Below are 22,773 nucleotides of genomic sequence, written 5' to 3'. Positions count from 1 at the left end.
AGTACAGGATGGAGGATTGTTTGGTCCGGGGCGATTGCATGGGGAAAAAGGAGAGATATGATTAGTGGGGTTTGTAGGGACCGCAATAAGGTTCCCCAAAGTGGTAATCCATTCAAAGCCAGTGTAGAGGAAGGCAACCCATTGAGTGATCACTGTTACATACATTATTTAAAAAACAGCAGATAGTCCCAAGTTAGGCTTGTTATATAGTGTGCGCGGCCGTGCGCGCGCGAGTGCCAGTGCAAAGGCGCGTGCACGTGCCGCATGCGTGTGTGTATGCTGTGAGCTGTGAAGGTACTGTGTGTTTGTGTGTGTATGTATGTATGTATGTATGTATGTGTGTGTGTGTGTGTGTGTGTGTGTGTGTGTGTGTGTGTGTGTGTGTGTGTGTTTGTGTGTGTATGTATGTATGTATGTATGTATGTGTGTGTGTGTGTGTGTGTATGTGTGTGTGTGTGTGTGTGTAGGTGTATGTATATGTATATGTATGTGTAATTTATTTAGAGAGACAGAGTTGGGAGAGGGAGAGTTAGAGAGCGACAGATAGGAGAGGAGGGGGGCAAGAAGAATGAGGAGAGAAAATGAGGAAAGGGTAAGAATTGTTTTTTTTTTTTTAATAAATAAATAAAAAAGATACACGGATCGTGTAAGTGCAAGTTCAACAACAACAAAAAAAGGATAAAGTGGGAGGGAGAGAGAAAACGGGGTGAGAGAGAACAGGGGGAGCGCGAGAGAGCGCGCGGGTAAGGAGAGAGAGAGAGCGCGGGGGTAAGGAGAGAGAGAGAGCGCGGGGGTAAGGAGAGAGAGCGCGCAGGGGGATACGGAGAGAGAGAGCGAGGGGGGATCCGGAGAGAGAGAACGCGTGGGAGGATACGGAGTGAGAGAGCGAGGGGGGTAAGGAGAGAGAGAGCGAGGGGGGGTAAGGAGAGAGAGCGCGGGGGGATACGGAGAGAGAGAGAGCACGCGGGGGGATACCGAAAGAGAGCGAGAGAGAGCGCGGGGGATACGGAGAGAGAGAGCGAGAGAGAGCGCGGGGGATACGGAGAGAGAGAGCGAGAGAGAGCGCGGGGGGATACGGAGAGAGCATGCGGGGGGATACGGAGAGAGAGCGCGCGGGGGGGATACGGAGAGAGAGCGCGGTGGGGGATACGAAGAGAGAGCACGGTGGGATTCGGAGAGAGAGCGTGGTGGGATACGGAGAGAGAGAGAGAGAGAGAGAGAGCGCGGGGGATACGGAGAGAGAGAGCGAGAGAGAGCGCAGGGGGATACGGAGAGAGAGAGCGAGAGAGAGCGCGGGGGGATACGGAGAGAGAGAGCGAGAGTGAGCGCGGGGGATACGGAGAGAGAGAGCGAGAGAGAGCACGGGGGGATACGGAGAGAGAGAGCGCGGGGGGGATACAGAGAGAGCACGCGGGGGGATACGGAGAGAGAGAGCGCGGGGGATACGGAGAGACAGAGAGAGAGAGAGCGCGGGGGATACGGAGAGAGAGCGCGGTGGGATACGGAGAGAGAGCACGGGGGGATACGGAGAGAGAGAGAGCGCGGGGGGATACGGAGAGAGAGAGCGAGAGAGAGCGCGGGGGGATACGGAGAGAGAGAGCGAGAGAGAGCGCGGGGGGATACGGAGAGAGAGAGCGAGAGAGAGCGCGGGGGGATACGGAGAGAGAGAGCGAGAGAGAGCGCGGGGGGGATACAGAGAGAGCACGCGGGGGGATACGGAGAGAGCGCGGGGGATACGGAGAGACAGAGAGAGAGAGCGCGGGGGATACGGAGAGAGAGCGTGGTGGGTATACGGAGAGAGAGCACGGGGGGGATACGGAGAGAGAGAGCGCGGGGGATACGGAGAGAGAGAGCGAGAGAGAGCGGGGGGGGATACGGAGAGAGAAAGCGAGAGAGAGCGCGGGGGGATACGGAGAGAGAGCGAGAGAGAGCGCGGGGGGATACAGAGAGAGCACGCAGGGGGATACGGAGAGAGAGAGCGCGGGGGATACGGAGAGACAGAGAGAGAGAGAGCGCGGGGGATACGGAGAGAGAGAGCACGGGGGATACGGAGAGAGATAGCGAGAGAGAGCGCGGGGGGGATACGGAGAGAGCACGGGGGATACTGAGAGAGAGCGAGAGAGCGCGCGGGGGGATACAGAGAGAGAGCGCGGGGGGATACGAAGAGAGAGAGCGAGAGAGAGCGCGGGGGGATACAGAGAGAGAGAGCATGGGGGGATACGGAGAGAGAGAGCGCAGGGGGATACGGAGAGAGAGAGCGAGAGAGAGCGCGGGGGATACGGAGAGAGAGAGCGAAAGAGAGCGCGGGGGATACGGAGAGTGAGAGCGAGAGAGAGCGCGGGGGATACGTAGAGAGAGCGCGGGGGATACGGAGAGAGAGCGAGAGAGAGCACGGGGGATACGGAGAGAGAGAGCACGGGGGATACGGAGAGAGAGAGCACGGGGGAAACGGAGAGAGAGAGCGAGAGAGAGCGCGGGGGATACAGAGAGAGAGCGAGAGAGAGCGCGGGGGATACGGAGAGAGAGAGCGAGAGAGAGCGCGGGGATACGGAGAGAGAGAGCACGGGGGATACGGAGAGAGAGAGCGAGAGAGAGCGCGGGGGATACGGAGAGAGAGAGCGAGAGAGAGCGCGGGGGATACGGAGAGAGAGCAAGCACGCGGGGGGATACGGAAAGAGAGCGAGAGAGAGCGCGGGGGATACGGAGAGAGAGAGCGAGAGAGAGCGCGGGGGATACGGAGAGAGAGAGCGAGAGAGAGCGCGGGGGGATATGGAGAGAGAGAGAGCACGCGGGGGGATACGGAGAGAGAGAGAGAGCGCGCGGGGGGATACGGAGAGAGAGCGCGGGGGGGATACGAAGAGAGAGCGCGGGGGGGATACGAAGAGAGAGCGCGGGGGGGGGATACGAAGAGAGAGCGCGAGAGAGAGCGCTGGGGGATACGGAGAGACAGCGCAGGGGGATACGGAGAGAGAGAGAGTGCGGGGGGGATACGGAGAGAGAGCGCGGAGGGATACAGAGAGAGAGCGCGGGGGGATACGGAGAGAGAGCGCGCGGGGGATATGGGGGGAGAGAGCGTGCGGGGGATATGGGGGGAGAGAGCGCGCGGGGGATATGGAGGTGAGAGAGTGCGCGGGGATATGGGGGGAGAGAGCGTGCGGGGGATATGGGGGGAGAGAGCGCGCGGGGGATATGGAGGTGAGAGAGTGCGCGGGGATATGGGAGTGAGAGAGTGCGCGGGGATATGGGAGTGAGAGAGTGCAGGGGGATATGGGGGGTGAGAGAGCGCAAGGGGATATGGGGGTGAGAGAGCGCGGGGGGGGTATGAGGGGGAGAGAGCGCGGGGGGGTATGGGGGGGGAGAGAGCGTGCCGGGGGAGAGCGCCGGGGGATATGGGGGGAGAGAGCGCGGGGGGATATGAGGGCAGAGAGCGCTGGGTGTATGTGGGGGGGGAGAGAGCGCGGGGGATATGGGGGGGAGAGAGCGTGGGGGATATGGGGGGGCACAGCAGAGAGAGCGCGGGGGATATGGGGGGACAGGGAACGGAGGGATATGGGGTGGACAGAGAACGGGGGGATATGGGAGGGACAGAGAACGGGGGGATATGGGAGGGACAGAGAACGGGGGGGATATGGGGGGGACAGAGAACGGGGGGATATGGGGGGGACAGAGAAGGGGGGATATGGGGGGACAGAGAACGGGGGATATGGGGGGACAGAGAACGGGGGGGATATGGGGGGGACAGAGAATGGGGGGATATGGGGGGGACAGAGAACGGGGGGATATGGGGGGGACAGAGAACGGGGGGATATGGGAGGGACAGAGAACGGGGGGATATTGGGGGGAGAGAGTGGGGGGATATGGGGGGAGAGCGAGAGGGGGGATATGGTGGGAGAGAGAGGGGGGATATGGGGGAGAGAGAGAGGGGGGGATGTGGGGATATGGGGGAGAGAGATCGGGGGGGATATGGGGGGAGAGAGAACGGGGGGATATGGTGGGGAGAGAGAGCGGGTGGGATATGGGGGGTAGAGAGAGCGGGGGGAGAGAGGTAACGGGGGAAGAGAGAGCGGGGGGGAGAGAGCGGTGGGGAGAGCGTGGGGGGGGAGAGAGCGGGGGAATATGGGGATATGGGGGAGAGAGAGCGGGGGGATATGACGGGGAGAGAGCGGGGGGGATACGGGGGGAGAGAGCGTGGAGAATACTGGGGGAGAGAGAAGGGGGGATATGACGGGGAGAGAGAGAGGGGGGGATATGACGGGGAGAGAGCGCGGGGGGGATACGGGGGGAGAGTGCGGGGGGAGAGCGTGGGGGATACGGGGGGAGAGAGCGTGGGGGATACGGGGGGAGAGAGCTCGGGGGGATACGGGGGGAGAGAGCGAGAGAGAGCGCGGGGGATACCGAGAGAGCGAGAGAGAGCGCGGGGGATACGGAGAGAGAGAGCGAGAGAGAGTGCGGGGGGATACGGAGAGAGCACGCGGGGGGGATACGGAGAGAGGGAGCGCGGGGGATACGGAGAGACAGAGAGAGAGAGAGCGCGGGGGATACGGAGAGAGAGAGCACGGGGGATACCGAGAGAGAGCGAGAGAGAGCGCGGGGGGGATACGGAGAGAGAGAGCGAGAGAGAGCGCTGGGGGACACGGAGAGAGAGAGCACGGGGGGATACGGAGAGAGAGAGCACAGGGGGATACGGAGAGAGAGCGCGCGGGGGGATACAGAGAGAGCGCGGGGGATACGGAGAGAGAGAGCGAGAGAGAGCGCGGGGGATACGAAGAGAGAGAGTGAGAGAGAGCGCGGGGGGATACGGAGAGAGAGAGCGAGAGAGAGCGCGGGGGGATACGGAAAGAGAGAGCAAGGGGATACGGAGAGAGCACGCGGGGGATACGGAGAGAGAGAGCGCGGGGGATACGGAGAGAGAGCGCGCGGGGGGATACGGAGAGAGAGAGAGCGAGAGAGAGCGCGTGGGATACGGAGAGAGAGCGCAGGGGGATACGGAGAGAGAGCGCGCGGGGGGATACAGAGAGAGCGCGGGGGATACGGAGAGAGAGAGAGCGAGAGAGAGCGCGGGGATACGGAGAGAGAGAGTGAGAGAGAGCGCGGGGGATACGGAGAGAGAGAGCGAGAGAGAGCGCGGGGGATACGGAGAGAGCACGCGGGGGGATACGGAGAGAGAGAGCGCGGGGGATACGGAGAGAGAGCGCGCGGGGGGATACGGAGAGAGAGCGAGAGAGAGCACGGGGGCTACGGAGAGAGAGAGCGAGAGAGAGCGCAGGGGATACGGAGAGAGAGAACGAGAGAGAGAGCGCGGGGGGATACAGAGAGAGAGAGCGCGGGGGGATACAGAGAGAGAGAGCACGCGGGGGGATACGGAGAGAGAGCGCGGGGGATACGGAGAGAGAGAGCGAGAGAGAGCGCGGGGGATACAGAGAGAGAGAGCGAGAGAGAGCGCGGGGGATACGGAGAGAGAGCGAGAGAGAGCGTGGGGGGATATGGAGAGAGAGAGAGCACGCGGGGGGATACGGAGAGAGAGAGCACGCGGGGGGATACGGAGAGAGAGAGAGCGCGGGGGGATACGGAGAGAGAGCGCGGGGGGGATACGAAGAGAGAGCGCGGGGGGGGGATACGAAGAGAGAGCGCGAGAGAGAGCGCTGGGGGATACGGAGAGACAGCGCAGGGGGATACGGAGAGAGAGAGAGTGCGGGGGGGATACGGAGAGAGAGCGCGGAGGGATACAGAGAGAGAGCGCGGGGGGATACGGAGAGAGAGCGCGCGGGGGATATGGGGGGAGAGAGCGTGCGGGGGATATGGGGGGAGAGAGCGCGCGGGGGATATGGAGGTGAGAGAGTGCGCGGGGATATGGGGGGAGAGAGCGTGCGGGGGATATGGGGGGAGAGAGCGCGCGGGGGATATGGAGGTGAGAGAGTGCGCGGGGATATGGGAGTGAGAGAGTGCGCGGGGATATGGGAGTGAGAGAGTGCAGGGGGATATGGGGGTGAGAGAGCGCAAGGGGATATGGGGGTGAGAGAGCGCGGGGGGGTATGAGGGGGAGAGAGCGCGGGGGGGTATGGGGGGGAGAGAGCGTGCCGGGGGAGAGCGCCGGGGGATATGGGGGAGAGAGCGCGGGGGGATATGAGGGCAGAGAGCGCTGGGTGTATGTGGGGGGGGAGAGAGCGCGGGGGATATGGGGGGGAGAGAGCGTGGGGGATATGGGGGGGCACAGCAGAGAGAGCGCGGGGGATATGGGGGGACAGGGAACGGAGGGATATGGGGTGGACAGAGAACGGGGGGATATGGGAGGGACAGAGAACGGGGGGATATGGGAGGGACAGAGAACGGGGGGATATGGGGGGGACAGAGAACGGGGGGATATGGGGGGGACAGAGAAGGGGGATATGGGGGGACAGAGAACGGGGGATATGGGGGGACAGAGAACGGGGGGGATATGGGGGGGACAGAGAATGGGGGGATATGGGGGGGACAGAGAACGGGGGGATATGGGGGGGACAGAGAACGGGGGGATATGGGAGGGACAGAGAACGGGGGGATATTGGGGGGAGAGAGTGGGGGGATATGGGGGGAGAGCGAGAGGGGGGATATGGTGGGAGAGAGAGGGGGGATATGGGGGAGAGAGAGAGGGGGGGATGTGGGGATATGGGGGAGAGAGATCGGGGGGGATATGGGGGGAGAGAGAACGGGGGGATATGGTGGGGAGAGAGAGCGGGTGGGATATGGGGGGTAGAGAGAGCGGGGGGAGAGAGGTAACGGGGGAAGAGAGAGCGGGGGGGAGAGAGCGGTGGGGAGAGCGTGGGGGGGGAGAGAGCGGGGGAATATGGGGATATGGGGGAGAGAGAGCGGGGGGATATGACGGGGAGAGAGCGGGGGGGATACGGGGGGAGAGAGCGTGGAGAATACTGGGGGAGAGAGAAGGGGGGATATGACGGGGAGAGAGAGAGGGGGGGATATGACGGGGAGAGAGCGCGGGGGGGATATGGGGGGAGAGAGCGCGCGGGGGATATGGGGGGAGAGAGCGCGCGGGGGATATGGAGGTGAGAGAGTGCGCGGGGATATGGGAGTGAGAGAGTGCAGGGGGATATGGGGGTGAGAGAGCGCAAGGGGATATGGGGGGGAGAGAGCGCGGGAGAGTATGGGGGGGGAGAGAGCGCGCCGGGGGGGAGAGAGCGCGCCGGGGGAGAGCGCCGGGGGATATGGGGGGAGAGAGCGCGGGGGGATATGAGGGCAGAGAGCGTGGGGTATGGGGGGGGGGGAGAGCGCGGGGGTGTGGGGGGGGAGAGAGCGCGGGGGATATGGGGGGGAGAGAGCGTGGGGGATATGGGAGGGACAGAGAATGGGGGGATATTGGGGGGAGAGAGCGGGGGGATATGGGGGAGAGAGAGAGGGGGGATATGGGGGAGAGAGAGGGGGGATATGGGGGGGAGATATGGGGGAGAGAGAGAGGGGGGATGTGGGGATATGGGGGAGAGAGATCGGGGGGGATATGTGGGGAGAGAGAACGGGGGGATATGGTGGGGAGAGAGAGCGGGTGGGAAATGGGGGGTAGAGAGAGCGGGGGGAGAGAGGTAACGGGGAGAGAAAGAGTGGGGGGGAGAGAGCGGGGGGGAGAGCGCGGGGGGGAGAGAGCGCGGGGGGGGAGAGAGCGGGGGAATGTGGGGATATGGGGGAGAGAGAGCGGGGGGATATGACGGGGAGAGAGCGGGGGGGATACGGGGGGAGAGAGGGGGGATATGACGGGGAGAGAGCGTGGGGGGGATACGGGAGGAAAGAGCGTGGGGGATACGGGAGGAGAGAGCGCGGGGGATATGGGGGGAGAGCGCGGGGGAGAGCGTGGGGGATACGGGGGGAGAGAGCGTGGGGGATATAGCGCGGGGGAACACGGAGGGATACGGGGGGAGAGAGCGCGGGGGATACGGGGAGAGAGCGTGGGGGGATACGGGGGGAGAGCGCGGGGGAATACAGGGGAGAGAGCGCGGGGGATACGGGGGGAGAGAGTGCGGGGGATACGGGGGGAGAGAGTGCGGGGGGATACGGGGGGAGAGAGTGCGGGGGGATACGGGGGGAGAGCGCGGGGGGATACGGGGGGAGAGCGCGGGGGATACGGGGGGAGAGAGCGTGGGGGGATACGGGGGGAGAGAGCGCGGGGGGATACGGGGGGAGAGCGTGGGGGGATACGGGGGAGAGCGTGGGGATATGGGGGAGAAAGGGTGGGGGATACGGGGGAGCACAGCAGAGAGAGCAGTGGGGATATGGGGGAGAGAGAGAACAGGGGGATATGGGGGGACAGAGAATTGGGGGATATGGGGGGGGGCAGAGAATTTGGGGATATGGGGGGGGGCAGAGAATGGGGGGATATGGGGGAAGAGAGAGAGCGGGGGCATGTGGGAGGGCACAGCAGAGAGAGCGGGGGGATATGGGGGAGGAGCAGGGGGATATGGGTGAGAGAGCGTGGGGGATACGGGGGAGCACAGCAGAGAGCGGTGGGGATATGGGGAGAGAGGGCAGGGGGGATATGGGGGAGAGAGAACAGGGGGATATGGGGGGATATGGGGGAAGAGAGAGAGCGGGGGATATGGGAGGGCACAGCAGAGAGAGCGGGGGGATATGGGGGAGTTAGAGAGCGGGGGGGATATGGGGGAGTTAGAGAGCGGGGGGGTATGGGGGAGGAGCAGGGGGATATGGGGGAGAGAGCAGGTGGGATATGGGGGAGAAAGAGCGGGGGGTATGGGGGGAGGAGCAAGGGGGATATGGGGGGAGGAGCAGGGGGGATATGGGGGGAGAGAGCGCGGGGGATATGGGGGGAGAGAGAGCGCGGGGATATGGGGGGAGAGAGAGCGCACGGGGATATGGGGGGAGAGAGCGCACGGGGGATATGGGGGGGAGAGCGCACGGGGGATATGGGGGGGAGAGCGCACGGGGGATATGGGGGGGAGAGCGCACGGGGGATATGGGGGGGAGAGCGCACGGGGGATATGGGGGGGAGAGCGCACGGGGGATATGGGGGGAGAGAGCGCACGGGTGATATGGGGGAGAGTGCGCGGGGGGATATGAGGGGAGAGAGCGCGCGTGGGATATGGGGGGAGAGCGCACGTGTGGGATATGGGGGGAGAGAGCACGCGGGGATATGGGGGGAGGGAACGCACGAGGATATGGGGGAGAGAGAGCGCGGGGGATATGGGGGGAGAGAGCGCGCGAGGATATGGGGGGAGGGAACGCACGAGGATATGGGGGGAGAGAGAGCGCGGGGGATATGGGGGGAGAAAGCGCGCGAGGATATGGGGGGAGGGAACGCACGAGGATATGGGGGGAGAGAGAGCGCGGGGGATATGGGGGGAGAGAGCGCGCGAGGATATGGGGGGAGGGAACGCACGAGGATATGGGGGGAGAGAGAGCGCGGGGGATATGGGGGGAGAGAGCGCGCGGGGGATATGGGGAGAAGAGAGCATGGGGGGATATGGGGGGGGAGAGAGCGTCGGGGAATATGGGGGGGAGAGAGGGCGGAGGGATATGGGGGGGAGAGAGGGCGGAGGGATATGGGGGGGAGAGAGAGCGCGGGGGATATGGGGGGCACAGTAGAGAAAGCGGTGGGGATACGGGGGAGCAGGAGGGATATGGGGGGAGAGAGAGCAGGGGGCGAGAGAGAATGGGGGGACAGAGAACAGGAGGATATGGGGGGACAGAGAACAGGAGGATATGGGGGGACAGAGAACGGGGGGATATGAGGGGGACAGAGAACGGGGGGATATGAGGGGGACAGAGAACGGGGGATATGGGGGGACAGAGATCGGGGGGATATGGGGGGACAGAGATCGGGGGGATATGGGGGGACAGAGAATGGGGGACAGAGAACGGGGGGATATGGGGGGGAGAGAGCGGGGGAATATGGGGGGAGAGAGAGCGGGGGATATGGAGGGGTGAGAGCGCGGGGGGATATGGAGCTGTGAGAGCGCGGGGGGATATGGAGCTGTCAGAGCGCGGGGGGATATGGAGCTGTGAGAGCGCGGGGGGATATGGAGCTGTGAAAGCGCGGGGGGATATGGAGCTGTGAGAGCGCGGGGGATATGGAGCTGTGAGAGCGCGGGGGGATATGGAGGGGTGAGAGCGCGGGTGGATATGGAGCTGTGAGAGCGCGGGGGGATATGGAGCTGTGAGAGAGCGGGGGGATATGGAGCTGTCAGAGCGCGGGGGGATATGGAGGGGAGAGAGAGCGGGGGGATATGGAGGGGAGAGAGAGCGGGGGGTATGGAGGGGAGAGAGCGGGGGGGATATGGAGGGGAGAGAGAGCGGGGGGATATGGAGGGGAGAGAGAGCGGGGGGATATGGAGGGGAGAGAGAGCGGGGGGATATGGAGGGGAGAGAGAGCGGGGGGATATGGAGGGGAGAGAGAGCTGTGGGATATGGGGGGGAGAAAAAGCGGGGGGATATGGGGGGGAGAAAGCGGGGGGATATGGGGGGGAGAGAGCGGTGGGATATGGGGGGGAGAGAAAGCGGGGGGTATATGGGAGAGCAGAGAGAGCGGGGGGATATGGGGGAGAGAGCGCGGGTACATATGTATAGATCATGTTATAGGGACACCACACTGTAAACAAGTTATGCAGTGCATATGTACTAGCATTCGTTTGTATTGTTTTCTATTATAGGGGCACTTTTAGGGTGGTTCTAGTTTTTCAGGAACAGACAGATCCCCTATAGGAGCTCCCTCTAAAAGAAAGAAGATATCGCTTTCTAATGGGTTTTTATTTGGGGCAATCGGAGTCACCCTATAAAGGTGCATAGGGTGAGGCTGAATTAGTCCTGTTTTTTAGTATTTTTTTTATATTGAAAACTGCTGGGTGGGACAACTTTTTCCTTAAAACCTACATAGACTTTTATAATATGCTCATATCATTACCATATAGGGCTGAATATGATCTAAATCATGTGTGGTCTTAAATATCCCTATAATACAACATTGAAATCACCTCCTGCAGTGCCCCCCTCCTCCCGATTCCATCCTTAGCTCCTTCTATAGGAAAATATATATATTTTTAAAAAAAGCAAGTATATATAAGTATAAGTATATATAGACAGGATAGAAAAAAAAAAGAAAAGGTGGCCCCTACCCCCTTCCTCATCCCCTATAAAGATCCTTAGTTCCCCTTATTAGAAAACCCTAATGAGTATGATGTAGAATCCTGTTGATCAGCAGTCAATGAGGTCATCCTAAATACCCATAGAATAAAGCGGTCGCCTACCTCCTGCAGTGCACGCCCCTCTGCCCTATTCCATGTAGGGATCAACACTTTCCTCTATAGCAAAGGACCAGGCATCATTCTGTAAACATGGAAACTGAGTCACCCTATAATAAAATGTTTAGGGTCACCAACTAACTAAAGTACCCCCCCCCCTATCTCACACCCTACATAGGTTAACACACTTTACCCTAGAAGAAAACCATATAAAACAGGAGTATGATCCTGTGATATGAAACTTGAGGTCACCCTAAACACCTCTATAAAAATAATTATTGGGGTCACCCAACACCTGAAGTGCCCCACTGCCTTATACCCTACATAGATCGTTTATTTCCCCTATAAGAAAATCATACAAAGTAGGACTGAATATGATCCTGTATAATAAGGCATACCCTTATAATAAAGAACTGTGGCCACCCACCTCTTGTAGTACCCCCTGCCCTAATGCCCCACAACCTCCTGTAGTACCCTGCCCTAATGCCCCCCACCATCTCCTGTTGTACCCCCTGCCCTAATGCCCCACCACCTCCTGTAGTACCCTGCCCTAATGCCCCCCACCATCTCCTGTAGTACCCCTGTCCTAATGCCCCCCACCATCTCCTGTAGTACCCCTGTCCTAATGCCCCCCCACCTACTTCCTGTAGTGTCCCCTGTCCTAATCTCCCCCCCACCACCCAAAGGGGGTTACCTGAGTGACGTCATCCAGGGGGGTGACTCGCAGCTGCCTGCCCAGGCCCCTCCACCTGCACTGAACCTTACCAAGCTGACGTCACTACTCCCTCCCGTTGCCCCGAGGGACAGAGCCCGCCCCCATGCCAAAGGCCGCACTGCTGATTGGGGTAAGGGAGGGGGCCCGGCTGCTGCGGCTCGGCGCTCATTGGCTGGCGCCGGCTGTCAGTCAGGCGCGGAGTCAGCGGGCGGCGCTCCATGCAGTTCTTGCTGCAGTGACAGGTGATTTTTAACCCTGTAGATCCCAATGGACGCTGCATCAGTTAGGTTACCATCAGGGAAACTTATAGGGGGCCCTACCCTGTTTAATTACCGTATAACACTTTTATTGCTGAAAATATATATACACACACAGCATGTAAGACATTACATGGGTTAGTTTACCTTTAGGTGATAACCCTTCTCTCCTCATACAGAAAAGCAAATGATTTGATTGCCTGATGACCTTTTACAACAATCTCACTGCAATACATAGTGATATATCTATATCTATCTACTCTCCCTGTGCTAACCCTGCAACCCCATCCAGTCCCTATTTTCCAAGGCAGCGAAGGTTTATCAGCTGTATACACCAGGCTGTACATAGTGCTGACTCACTTGTATGGGCGCTTACTGCTGACTCACTTGTATGAGCGCTTACAATGGGGTTATCCCTCTCACACCCGAGCATGGTCACTTAATACTAGTAACAAACACACCCAATGAATCAGGCACTATGGATGTATAATTGAACACATACCTACTTACATGTGTAGGGCTATAGCGATTGATATATACACTTGTTCCTAATGCTCACATATATTTCTATATAAACACGTAGAAAAGACGATGGGCACTTTAGATTTATATTTTGACCATCTTTTCCACATTTGTAGGATATCTTGGGACCTTGCAAGGGGCCCCTTTGTGAAAGCACCAGTCAGATAAGTCATTGGATTTGTATACATTTACCGTGTGCGTGTGCAGTGTATATGTGTGCGTATATATATATATATATATATATATATATATTTTTTTTTTTTTTAATATCAATATATACTTTTAAAAAAAAAAAAGGTACAGCGTGTTAATCAGGGGAACCTGGTTCTGATCCTGGTCATCGCCTTGTGACCGTGGCAAGTTACTGTCTCTCACACCAAATTAGATTGTAAGCTCACCGGGGCCTGTAGAACTGCTGTACAATGCTACATACCATACACTATATACTGTAAAGCACTTTCAATCCCATTGGCTGAAAAGCACCATGACAAAGTTATACAAATAGCTTTATATGTATATGACCATAGATATGAAACATCTGCACCCCTAGCACATACTGAGGCACACATAGAGCCATGAAGTGTTAATTATGTTCTAGCAGCAGATGAAATACCTAGAAACCCCACAGCTCCCCAAGCTGGAGCAGAACTGATAACAGTGGGGGCAGATATCATCCGAGGCACGTACGCCTCCGCCCAGCCAACCATGCAGAGCTATGCACTGCAGCCCTGGGGTAGAGAAGGGGGTTACCGAATGACATTGTGCAGGGCTCTGGCATGGAAGCGGTTACACAGCAATGCGCTGGCAGGGAAGGGTTTACACAACCCTATGCATGGGTCGGGCTATTACGGTTAAAGGGGCAGTCCCATGCAGGCGATAGCTAGTTAACTAATCATTTGAACAGCACCACCACATTCAGGAGTGCAGCATAGACTTAATGACAAGTGATTAGTGACAGGTTAAAGTGGGAAGACGGGAGCAAAGTGACCCGCTTTCTCGGTTATTTGGCAGATAAAGTGTACACTCTACTACAGTAAATACAGCAGATTTAATAAGCATTCAGTTTTTACAAATCATTCTATGCTATTTGTACTACAAGATTGCGATGTGACCCGATCACGGCTAATATAACGTCACTTAAGTTGCCGACCGGTTTTAGAACAGTCAATCTCACGGCTGCAGGAGACCACTATGTACACGGCACGTTTCACACGTGCCTAGAAACATTTAGTGGATTAATTAACCGATATAAGCCAGTTGCCCCCCCCCCCCCCCCCAGGTAAATAAATCAGCGTGTATACAGACCACCAGGTTTAATGAGTTACACGCAAGTCTGTTAAAATAATTTGTTTAGGCTTTGCAGGCCCCTGGCATACAAGGAGTTAATGCTAGAGGTCATCTTCCTGGCGTGTGCAATAATTAGAGAGACAAATGCAAACGTTTGAAAATCATTTTATTAAAAAAAATATGCAGGACCGTTCTAGGACAGACTCCAGGCCCTATAAATAAAAAAAAATAAGGTTAGATGTGAAGTGCAGAAAGGCTGGATTTCTTTATTGTACATTATCACAAATACACACACAGATATGATATGTCAGTGTCGTAGTATGTCATGGTATCTATACATCATATCCAAATATTGCAAAATCCATGTCATGGCATCTCCATATCTAGCAAATATAAGGCAGGTATATTGTATTACCCAGAAGGCTGTAGTTACTTTTTAGACGCTGATGGGAAGAGTGGCTGAATTTCTCAACGTTTCACGACATGTCACATGATCCGGTCTATCAGACTACGGGGCAGAAATCACTAATTGTGACATTGTTGATAAAGGGGTGTGTGAGACACGTCCCATCTGCATGAATGCAAAAAAAATGACACTGTCCCTTCCCTACGCAGACCCCATCTGCCATAATTTCACTGCTCATGTCACGAAGAACCAACTATAGGCCCCGTCCTTGCAGGTCACCCTCACTGTGGCAGCAGGGACAATGTATGCCTCATGGGTCTCCTGTCACCCTTCTGTGGTGAGGACAGCAAATGGGGTCACATGTCCCTTCAGTGTCACGTCACCCTGCGATAGGCAGAACCCCCCCCCCCCCCTTCTATACAAAATGTGACAAATCAGCAAGTAGAAGACTCCATAGATCATCTCATGTGTCACCCTATGGGAGAGATCATGTCTCATAGCTCCTGTGTCTCCGTGCAGTCACGTCATGATCTCCCTGCGCCCCTGGCAACAAAATTAGATTGTAAGCTCTTAGTGACAGGTACTCAATGTTTATTATGCAAATGCTTTGCAGAGGATTCTGGGTACTGACCCAGTGTGCTCTTCAGAGACGTTCCTCACAGCCAGTTCTGATCAACCGAGCTTAGCCGCTGGTGCTGACTCGGGGCTCCACGCTAGAAAGGATAAAGGGAGAAATACAATCAGAGGCACTTTACTAGCTAGAAAGAATTGTGAGCAAGACTGCTGCCCGTATTATCAGAGCCACAGGCCAGGCCAGCGACTACAATATCAGGATTAGTATTTGTTCCCTACTGGATTCATGTTAAACCCATCTGCTAACAGAGGCCTCTATGAATTGCAAGCTCCGCAGAGCTTCCTCTATATCTCCCCCCTCCCGCTGCTCTATACAGCATTTACAATTCCCAGCCCCATAGAGCTTACATTTAACATATTCGCACAACACAAGGAGCCGATATTGGAGTTGTAACATGGTCACCCACTTTAAAGGCTGTGACATTACCAACTGGATCACATGCATTAGAAAGGCCCCCACCCCTTATAAATTGGATTGTAAGCTCTGCAGGCCAGATTCCCTTCTCCCGTGTATCCACCTCCCTGTGCCATATAAAAATCTCAAACCCTGTACCGGGGAGGACCCCTAGTGGTGAGCCTGGTGTTTGTTTCCTGCCCATCGGCCTGGCTCAGCGTTTATGAGTACGATACGGTTCTCAGCATAGAACTGCGTTCTAAGTGAGGGCAAGTTTGTCATCATAGCCAGACCGGGGTCTCCCTGCTATAAGGGGGCAGCACAAATTACCTGTGACTTTTAATGCCAAGTCCCAATTAGTAACATTATATTCGCAATACAGTAAATGCACTTAAATAAATTAAATGTCTGACATACTGCTGTAGATTAATGGTTAAATTTGTATTAGGTTTTGAAGCCTAAGCAGCAAACCCAAATAGCCACAGAATAAACCGCACTGCTTTTCTTGGGGGCAGATAAGGGATCAACCCTGAATGAGGCAAGATCTACAAGCCGCAGTGATCAGTTAGGCAGAATTCCCAATACATCCATATTGAAGAGGCCCTGCAGAAACTCTGGGAATTAAAGCAATGGTGTCTCAGGACTGACTGGGGCTTAATAGTTTATTTTACCATTTATTAGAAACTGGGAGAAAACAGATTCTGCAGGAACAAGCAGAGGACATGAGATTCTTACCGTGATGTTATCCCAAAGGATTCTGGGTACCACTGCATACTCCTGTATGGTTAGCCATGGTTTCACACTGCGGTTATATCTGCTGCTGTTCCGCTGAGCTAAGTATCAAACAAGAAACAATTCAAACATAAGATTACCCCAACAACATCCTAAAATGGGTAATGTCAAATGAAAAGCAGCAGGACCTGTCAGACACGTGAATGTGTATTTCTATATTAACAGAAATTAAGATTTAATGTAACTAAACCACCGTCAGATCTAATTGAAACCATTTTACCTTGGAAGGAATATCTTCATTTTCAGACACTTTACCATCCTGTTTAACCAAATTGGATGTGTTAAATGTATGCCTTTTGCCGGCAGTTAAAGCAGCAATACGGGTTACCGTTTACGAGTCGACGCTGCTACGTTTTGGCTAGACAAGTAAATGTATTTTCCGGCTGCAGTCGCGTGACGTCAGCATCACGTGAGCTGTTTCAGCCAATGAGGGTGAACCAGCTTCGTGACGCCCCTGCAGCGCCTGTCCAATCTCCTGCAGTCACGTGCACAGATCGCTGGAACTGCTGGAGTGAGCGCGGTCGCGAGAGCAGCCTATTGGTGCTGAGGACTTTTGGGGTGTTCTTGCTCATTTGGAGTTACCCCGTTTCACATGTGCCCCAATGTGGACGAGAATACATTTGGGGGATTTTATCTTTCTAAAAATGTATATTACACGGTTTAGTTTTGGATTACATTTTGCTACCCTATAGTTCATAAGTTACACCTGTCTGCCACAGGGGCCTCTATGGATTGTAAGCTCTGCAGGACAGATTCCCCTCTCCCGTGTATCCGCAAACCTGTGCCATATAAAATTCCTTGTACCACGAGAGATGGAGGGGTGGAAGAGACCCCTAGTGGTGAGCCTGGTGTTTGTTTCCTGTCCCATCGGTCTGGCTCAGCGTTTATGAGTACGATACGGTTCTCAGCATAGAACTGCGTTCTAAGTGAGGGCAAGTTTGTCATCATAGCCAGACCGGGGTCTCCCTGCTATAAGGGGACAGCACAAATTACCTGTGACTTTTAATGCCAAGTCCCAATTAGTAACATTATATTCGCAATACAGTAAATGCACTTAAATAAATTAAATGTCTGACATACTGCTGTAGATTAATGGTTAAATTTGTATTAGGTTTTGAAGCCTAAGCAGCAAACCCAAATAGCCACAGAATAAACCGCACTGCTTTTCTTGGGGGCAGATAAGGGATCAACCCTGAATGAGGCAAGATCTACAAGCCGCAGTGATCAGTTAGGCAGAATTCCCAATACATCCATATTGAAGAGGCCCTGCAGAAACTCTGGGAATGAAAGCAATGGTGTCTCAGGACTGACTGGGGCTTAATAGTTTATTTTACCATTTATTAGAAACTGGGAGAAAACAGATTCTGTAGGAACAAGCAGAGGACATGAGATTCTTACCGTGATGTTATCCCAAAGGATTCTGGGTACCACAGCATGCTCCTGTATGGTTAGCCATGGTTTCACACTGCGGTTATATCTGCTGCTGTTCCGCTGAGCTAAGTATCAAACAAGAAACAATTCAACCATAAGATTACCCCAACAACATCCTAAAATGGGTAATGTCAAATGAAAAGCAGCAGGACCTGTCAGACACGTGAATGTGTATTTCTATATTAACAGAAATTAAGATTTAATGTAACTAAACCACTGTCAGATCCAATTGAAACCATTTTACCTTGGAAGGAATATCTTCATTTTCAGACACTTTACCATCCTGTTTAACCAAATGGAGCATGTTAATGTATGCTTTTTACTAAAGCAGCAATACAGGTTACCTTTAAAATAAATAAAAATATATATTTTTTATTTTATTACAGGTGTGAAGCAGGGGGTCTCTGGAGCTGAACCGCATTAATTTCATCCGGTGCGGCTTCCTATTGGCGCGCGTCACCTGGACCTTTAACCTCAGCAGCTACCGGCAAACATTACGGAGATAAGCATCTCTGGAAGCAGGGGGTCCCGGGGATGAAATTAACACAGGGCAGCTCCGGAGACAAATAAATAAATAAATATATATATTTAAAGTTAACCCACATTGCTGCTTTACTTGGGACCTGGGAGTCCTTCGGTTTAAGACCCCAAATGAATCCCATTTGTGGCAGCATTACGGTGCCGAGGACTCTTGGGGGTGTTCTTGCTCATTTGGAGTTACCCCGTTTCACACATGCACCCCCATGTGGACATGTGTGGATGAGTGATACATTTGGGGGGATTTTTTCCTCTAAAAGTCTATTGCACGGTTTAGTTTTAGATTACATTTTGCCACCCTATAGTTCTAAAGTTACACCCGTCTGCTGACAGGGGCCTCTATGGATTGCAAGCTCTGCAGGACAGGGATTCCCCTATACACCCCTTCCCCCCAAAATGTGTATAGCATTTTATAGTCCCAGTCCCAAAGAGCTTGCAATCAAAATAATTCACGTAACACAAGGAGCAGATATTGGAATTTGAACAGTTTCATCCACTTAAGGCTTTGACATTAAAAACTAGATCACATTGCATCAGAAAGGCCCCCTACACTTATACATTGGATTGTAAGCTCTGCAGGGCAGATTTCGCTCTCCCGTGTATCCGCAAACCTGTGCCATATAAAAATCTGAAACCCTGTACCGGGAGGACCCCTAGAGGCGAGACTGGTGTTTGTTTCCTGTCCCATCGGTCTGGCTCAGCGTTTATGAGTACGATACGGTTCTCAGCATAGAACTGCGTTCTAAGTGAGGGCAAGTTTGTCATCATAGCCAGACCGGGGTCTCCCTGCTATAAGGGGCAGCACAAATTACCTGTGACTTAATGCCAAGTCCCACATAACACTGCAATACAGTAAATGCACTGTAACTATCAATTCCCTTGTGAAACGTTTATATTTTCAAACTCGAGCCACAAACCCTAATAGCCACAGAATACACCACACTGCTTTCCCTGGGGGAAGTTTCAGGGATCGGCCCTACATGAGGAAAGATCCAAAAGCCGAGTGATCAGTTAAGAAGGACTCCCAAAACTGACCATATTTAAGAGGTCCTGCAGGAACTGACTGAGCCATGGCGTTTCCGGCCTGTGACTGGTGCTTAACAGTTTATTTTACCATTTAACAGACACTGGGAGAAAAATGCAGATTTCCTGCAGGAACATGTAGGGGACAGGATTCTTACCTTGCGGTTATCCCAAAGGATTCTGGGTACCACCGTGTACTCCTGCTTGGTTAGCCATCGTTTCAAACTGCGGTTATATTTGCTGCTGAGCTAAGTATCAAACAAGAAACAAATGAAACCATAAGATTACCCCAATATAACACCCATTTTAGGACAAGGTCAAATGAAAAGCAGCAGGACCTGTCCGACATTTGAATGTGTTTCTATATTAACATAACTGCGTATTAAATAGATTTAATGTAACTAAACCACCGGCAGGTATAATTGAAACCATTGTATCTTTTAAGGAATATCTTCATTTTCAGACACATTTTACCATCCTGTTTTGCCAAATTAGGTTTTTGTTAAGTGTATGGCATTTTACTGGAAGTCAAAGGGACCAGGGAGTCCTTGGGTTGAAGTCCTCAAATTAGGGTGCTGAGGACTTTTGTAGGAGTGCTGGCTCAATTCAGTCCCCGGCCAGGAGGGGAGACACTGGGCTTCCAACTTGTCCCTCGGCCAGGCTACCAGTGGCCGCTGCGGCGTGCGCCACACACCACACCTCTATGGGGAAAACCGCTGTGACACGTACGCTGGCAGGGACAACAAGAATTTTGTCTTCCCACGCCACTGTCACATGCTCAGCGGGTAGCCAATGGAAAGGCAGATATGCTTCCCCCCCCCCCCCGCAGCTGTAGTCTGTACACGCACCGCCAGGCGCGCGTGCCGCAGGGAGCACTGGGGCCGTATCCTTAAACCGTTTCACACGTGCTCCCAATGTGGACGTGACAATTGTGTGTTGGGGGCATTTTATAATGAAGTCCATCACACTGTTAAATGATCAGTCCAAGCTGGGTTCTCTTGGTGGTTTGAAGCAGCGGGTTTCAGCTCCGGGAACCCCCTGCTTCCAGAGATACCAAGGTTGGGTCCATGGTGCGATCAGATTGCATGCGGGTGCAGGAAATCCGTTGAAACTGATTTCTTGGCACAACATGCAGGTCACATGAGCAGTTCGCCCAATGAGGGCGAACCAGCTCTGTGACGCCCCTAGGCACGCCCTGTCTACCACGGCCCTGGAAAGCACCCGCTTCACGCGGGTCACTTCCCAGCCTCAGCGCGGGCGAAGGCAACGTGGCCCCAGCCTTACCTCCAAAAGTTTAAAGCCCCCGGTCACACGGGCCAATAGGAAGCCACACTGGGTGATGTCACGGCTTCCTATTCACCTGCAAGGCCCCGGAGCCTTGAAAAGCAGCCATATAGTGAACCCTGGAGCCAGCTACCGACACCCACTACGGAGACATGAAGCAGTGGGTCCCCGGAGTCGAAATGAATGTGATTCAGCACCGGAGAATCTATATATGTCTGTATAAAACTAAAAAAACAGCGTGCATTGCCTCTAAATAGTTTGTGTACATTTTGCCTGCTACGCAAGATGGAGACTTTCAGAAGACTATATTGCCATTTGAACTCAAAATACAGGATTATGCTGTGAACAATGATTAGGTCTTTGTAACCGTTGATCAATGTCTAGGATTTATTAACCGGGGGTCTGTAACCCAAATCTCCCACCAGACAGATCTGGCTCAGCTTGAATTGAGTACTATGGGGTTCTCATTATGGAACGAAGTTCTCAGTGAGGGCAAGTTCGTCATCACAGCCAGACTGGAGGGAGCTCTGTTAAAAAAAACCATTTCAAATCAGAATCACTAGCCACTATTAAGGACCACTGTAGGGGTCAAGAGCCAATAGCAAAGGTATTAGGAAAACCACCCCCCCCCCCCCCTAAACAGCAGTGCGCAAACTGCCCTAATACACCATTAGTTACCTTCACGGAACGGTCCATAGGATTCTGTGTACTGCCCCATGGGACATGCATCAGTTAACCCGAGTCATGAGAAACTACACACTTTAGTGGGAAGTTTAGCCGCACCCTACACACTTTAGTGGGAAGTTTAGCCGCACCCTACACACTTTAGTGGGAAGTTTAGCCGCACCCTACACAGTTTATGCCCTTTTTTAATCCCAAATGTTGGTCAAATGCGAGCAGAGAGAATTGATCCACGGAAACCAGCTTTGCGGGGCTGCTTCAATATGGCAGCCCCCCCCCCCCCCCCCAGGCAGCGCCTTCACCGCCAAGTGCTGTGTCTTTGGGATTGCGCTGCGGTGTTAGAGTCATTGAGCAGCAGGAGTGGCCATGTGGACACTACACTGCAGGCTTTGGGCCTACTGTACTTAAATACACATCAAAACTGAACAGCTCAGAAAAACACACGGCTGTATAATCTTACAGATGCCAATTAAAACCGCACTTTAATGATAAAATCAGGGGTTCACGCATTTACAAAAAAAGTATATTTAAATATATACAGATGTATATGCACAGATCTCTCTCTCTCGATCTCTCTCGTCTATAGCTATGGACAGGAGTATTGACAGATCCCACTACACAACTTTATAGGTCTATATTAACACAAATCTGAATATATACCTTAGAAAGACATGCGCAGGTATACAGCTATACTTCCCTGCGTATAATACAGGAGGCATTTGTACTATACAGTCATCCCTCTGTTTTTGGGGTCGCTGCTCATGGTTTTCGGTCCTAAGAGTAATGTACGTCTGGGTCACTACCAAGATTAGGGCAAGAGGACGCAATACTAGGTTAATGAGGGCGCAATACTAGGTTAATGGGGGCGCAATACTAGGTTAATGGGGGCGCAATACTAGGTTAATGAGGGCGCAATACTAGGTTAATGAGGGCGCAATACTAGGTTAATGAGGACGCAATACTAGGTTAATGAGGGCGCAATACTAGGTTAATGAGGGCGCAATACTAGATTAATGAGGGCATACACCCGTTAATTACCGTTAGAGCAGACATTTGGTACTGCATGGGGATAACCAAGGCACGCCATTGGTGTGCGGCGAAATAATATCAATGTAGTTCCTATGAATATAAATGTGCTTGTGAAACTCACTCATCCTTGTCCATAAGCGGCCAGTACAGGCGGCTGAGCGGCTCCGGGGCCCCGCGAGGCCGCAGGGAGGGAGGATGGCGGCGGATTGTAAGCAGGGCCCGATTTGTTTCTCAGCAGCGCCCCCATGATGGCAGTTTCTCCAATCGAGACGTGTGAAAGAGACAGAACGCACGCGCTGCGGCCTTACTTATAGCTATGCCCTGCTGGCGATTTGATTGGTCCATCTGGTAAGCACCCTCCCCCTGAAGCATGCTGGGAGTTGTAGTTTTCCCCGCATTCTTGCATACTTGTGCTGCCTCGCACCTTCCCAGCATTGCAATGCTGGTAGCTGAACGTGTAATGTATTACCTCTATAGGACCACTGGATGGCAGCACCGTACCATGCAGAAACCCAACATCATCAATAGCAATCATTAATCACCATCAT

General features: G+C 54.2%; 1 protein-coding gene, 1 long non-coding RNA gene and 4 other non-coding genes across 9 annotated transcripts in view; all 6 read right to left on the bottom strand.

Moving 5' to 3' along the window:
• The window catches only part of EPB41 (erythrocyte membrane protein band 4.1), a 116,891-nt gene extending 104,849 nt beyond the window's left edge, over positions 1-12,042 (bottom strand). The window contains exons 1-2 of one of the 2 annotated variants that reach the window (XM_075603787.1): positions 11,929-12,042; positions 11,241-11,344 (exon numbers count right to left, since the gene is read on the bottom strand). The gene's annotated coding sequence lies outside the window, so the exon portion shown is untranslated. The remainder of the gene's footprint in view (positions 1-11,240; positions 11,345-11,928) is intronic. The other variant, XM_075603786.1, reaches the window with a different exon arrangement.
• Positions 12,043-14,164: 2,122 nt separating this feature from the next.
• LOC142496822 (uncharacterized) lies at positions 14,165-22,518 on the bottom strand. Of its 3 annotated transcripts, none has more exons than XR_012802121.1 (7): positions 22,347-22,518; positions 21,857-21,995; positions 19,390-19,479; positions 17,639-17,736; positions 16,184-16,281; positions 15,053-15,134; positions 14,165-14,227 (listed from the first exon to the last, which is right to left on the bottom strand). It is a non-coding gene; the product is annotated as an uncharacterized LOC142496822 (long non-coding RNA). The 3 variants fall into 3 exon arrangements; XR_012802120.1 differs by having other exon boundaries at positions 21,857-21,970; XR_012802119.1 differs by lacking the exon at positions 21,857-21,995.
• LOC142498237 (small nucleolar RNA SNORD103/SNORD85) lies at positions 15,657-15,740 on the bottom strand. Its single transcript, XR_012802411.1, has one exon. It is a non-coding gene; the product is annotated as a small nucleolar RNA SNORD103/SNORD85 (small nucleolar RNA).
• LOC142498236 (small nucleolar RNA SNORD103/SNORD85) lies at positions 17,112-17,195 on the bottom strand. Its single transcript, XR_012802410.1, has one exon. It is a non-coding gene; the product is annotated as a small nucleolar RNA SNORD103/SNORD85 (small nucleolar RNA).
• LOC142498235 (small nucleolar RNA SNORD103/SNORD85) lies at positions 18,900-18,983 on the bottom strand. Its single transcript, XR_012802409.1, has one exon. It is a non-coding gene; the product is annotated as a small nucleolar RNA SNORD103/SNORD85 (small nucleolar RNA).
• LOC142498238 (small nucleolar RNA SNORD103/SNORD85) lies at positions 20,946-21,030 on the bottom strand. Its single transcript, XR_012802412.1, has one exon. It is a non-coding gene; the product is annotated as a small nucleolar RNA SNORD103/SNORD85 (small nucleolar RNA).
• Positions 22,519-22,773: the final 255 nt, after the last annotated feature.

Source organism: Ascaphus truei, chromosome 6, assembly GCF_040206685.1.
Source record: "Ascaphus truei isolate aAscTru1 chromosome 6, aAscTru1.hap1, whole genome shotgun sequence".
NCBI lineage: Eukaryota > Metazoa > Chordata > Amphibia > Anura > Ascaphidae > Ascaphus > Ascaphus truei.
The sequence above is the reverse complement of the archived record's forward strand: the minus strand, read 5'-3'. Positions and strand labels throughout refer to the sequence as shown.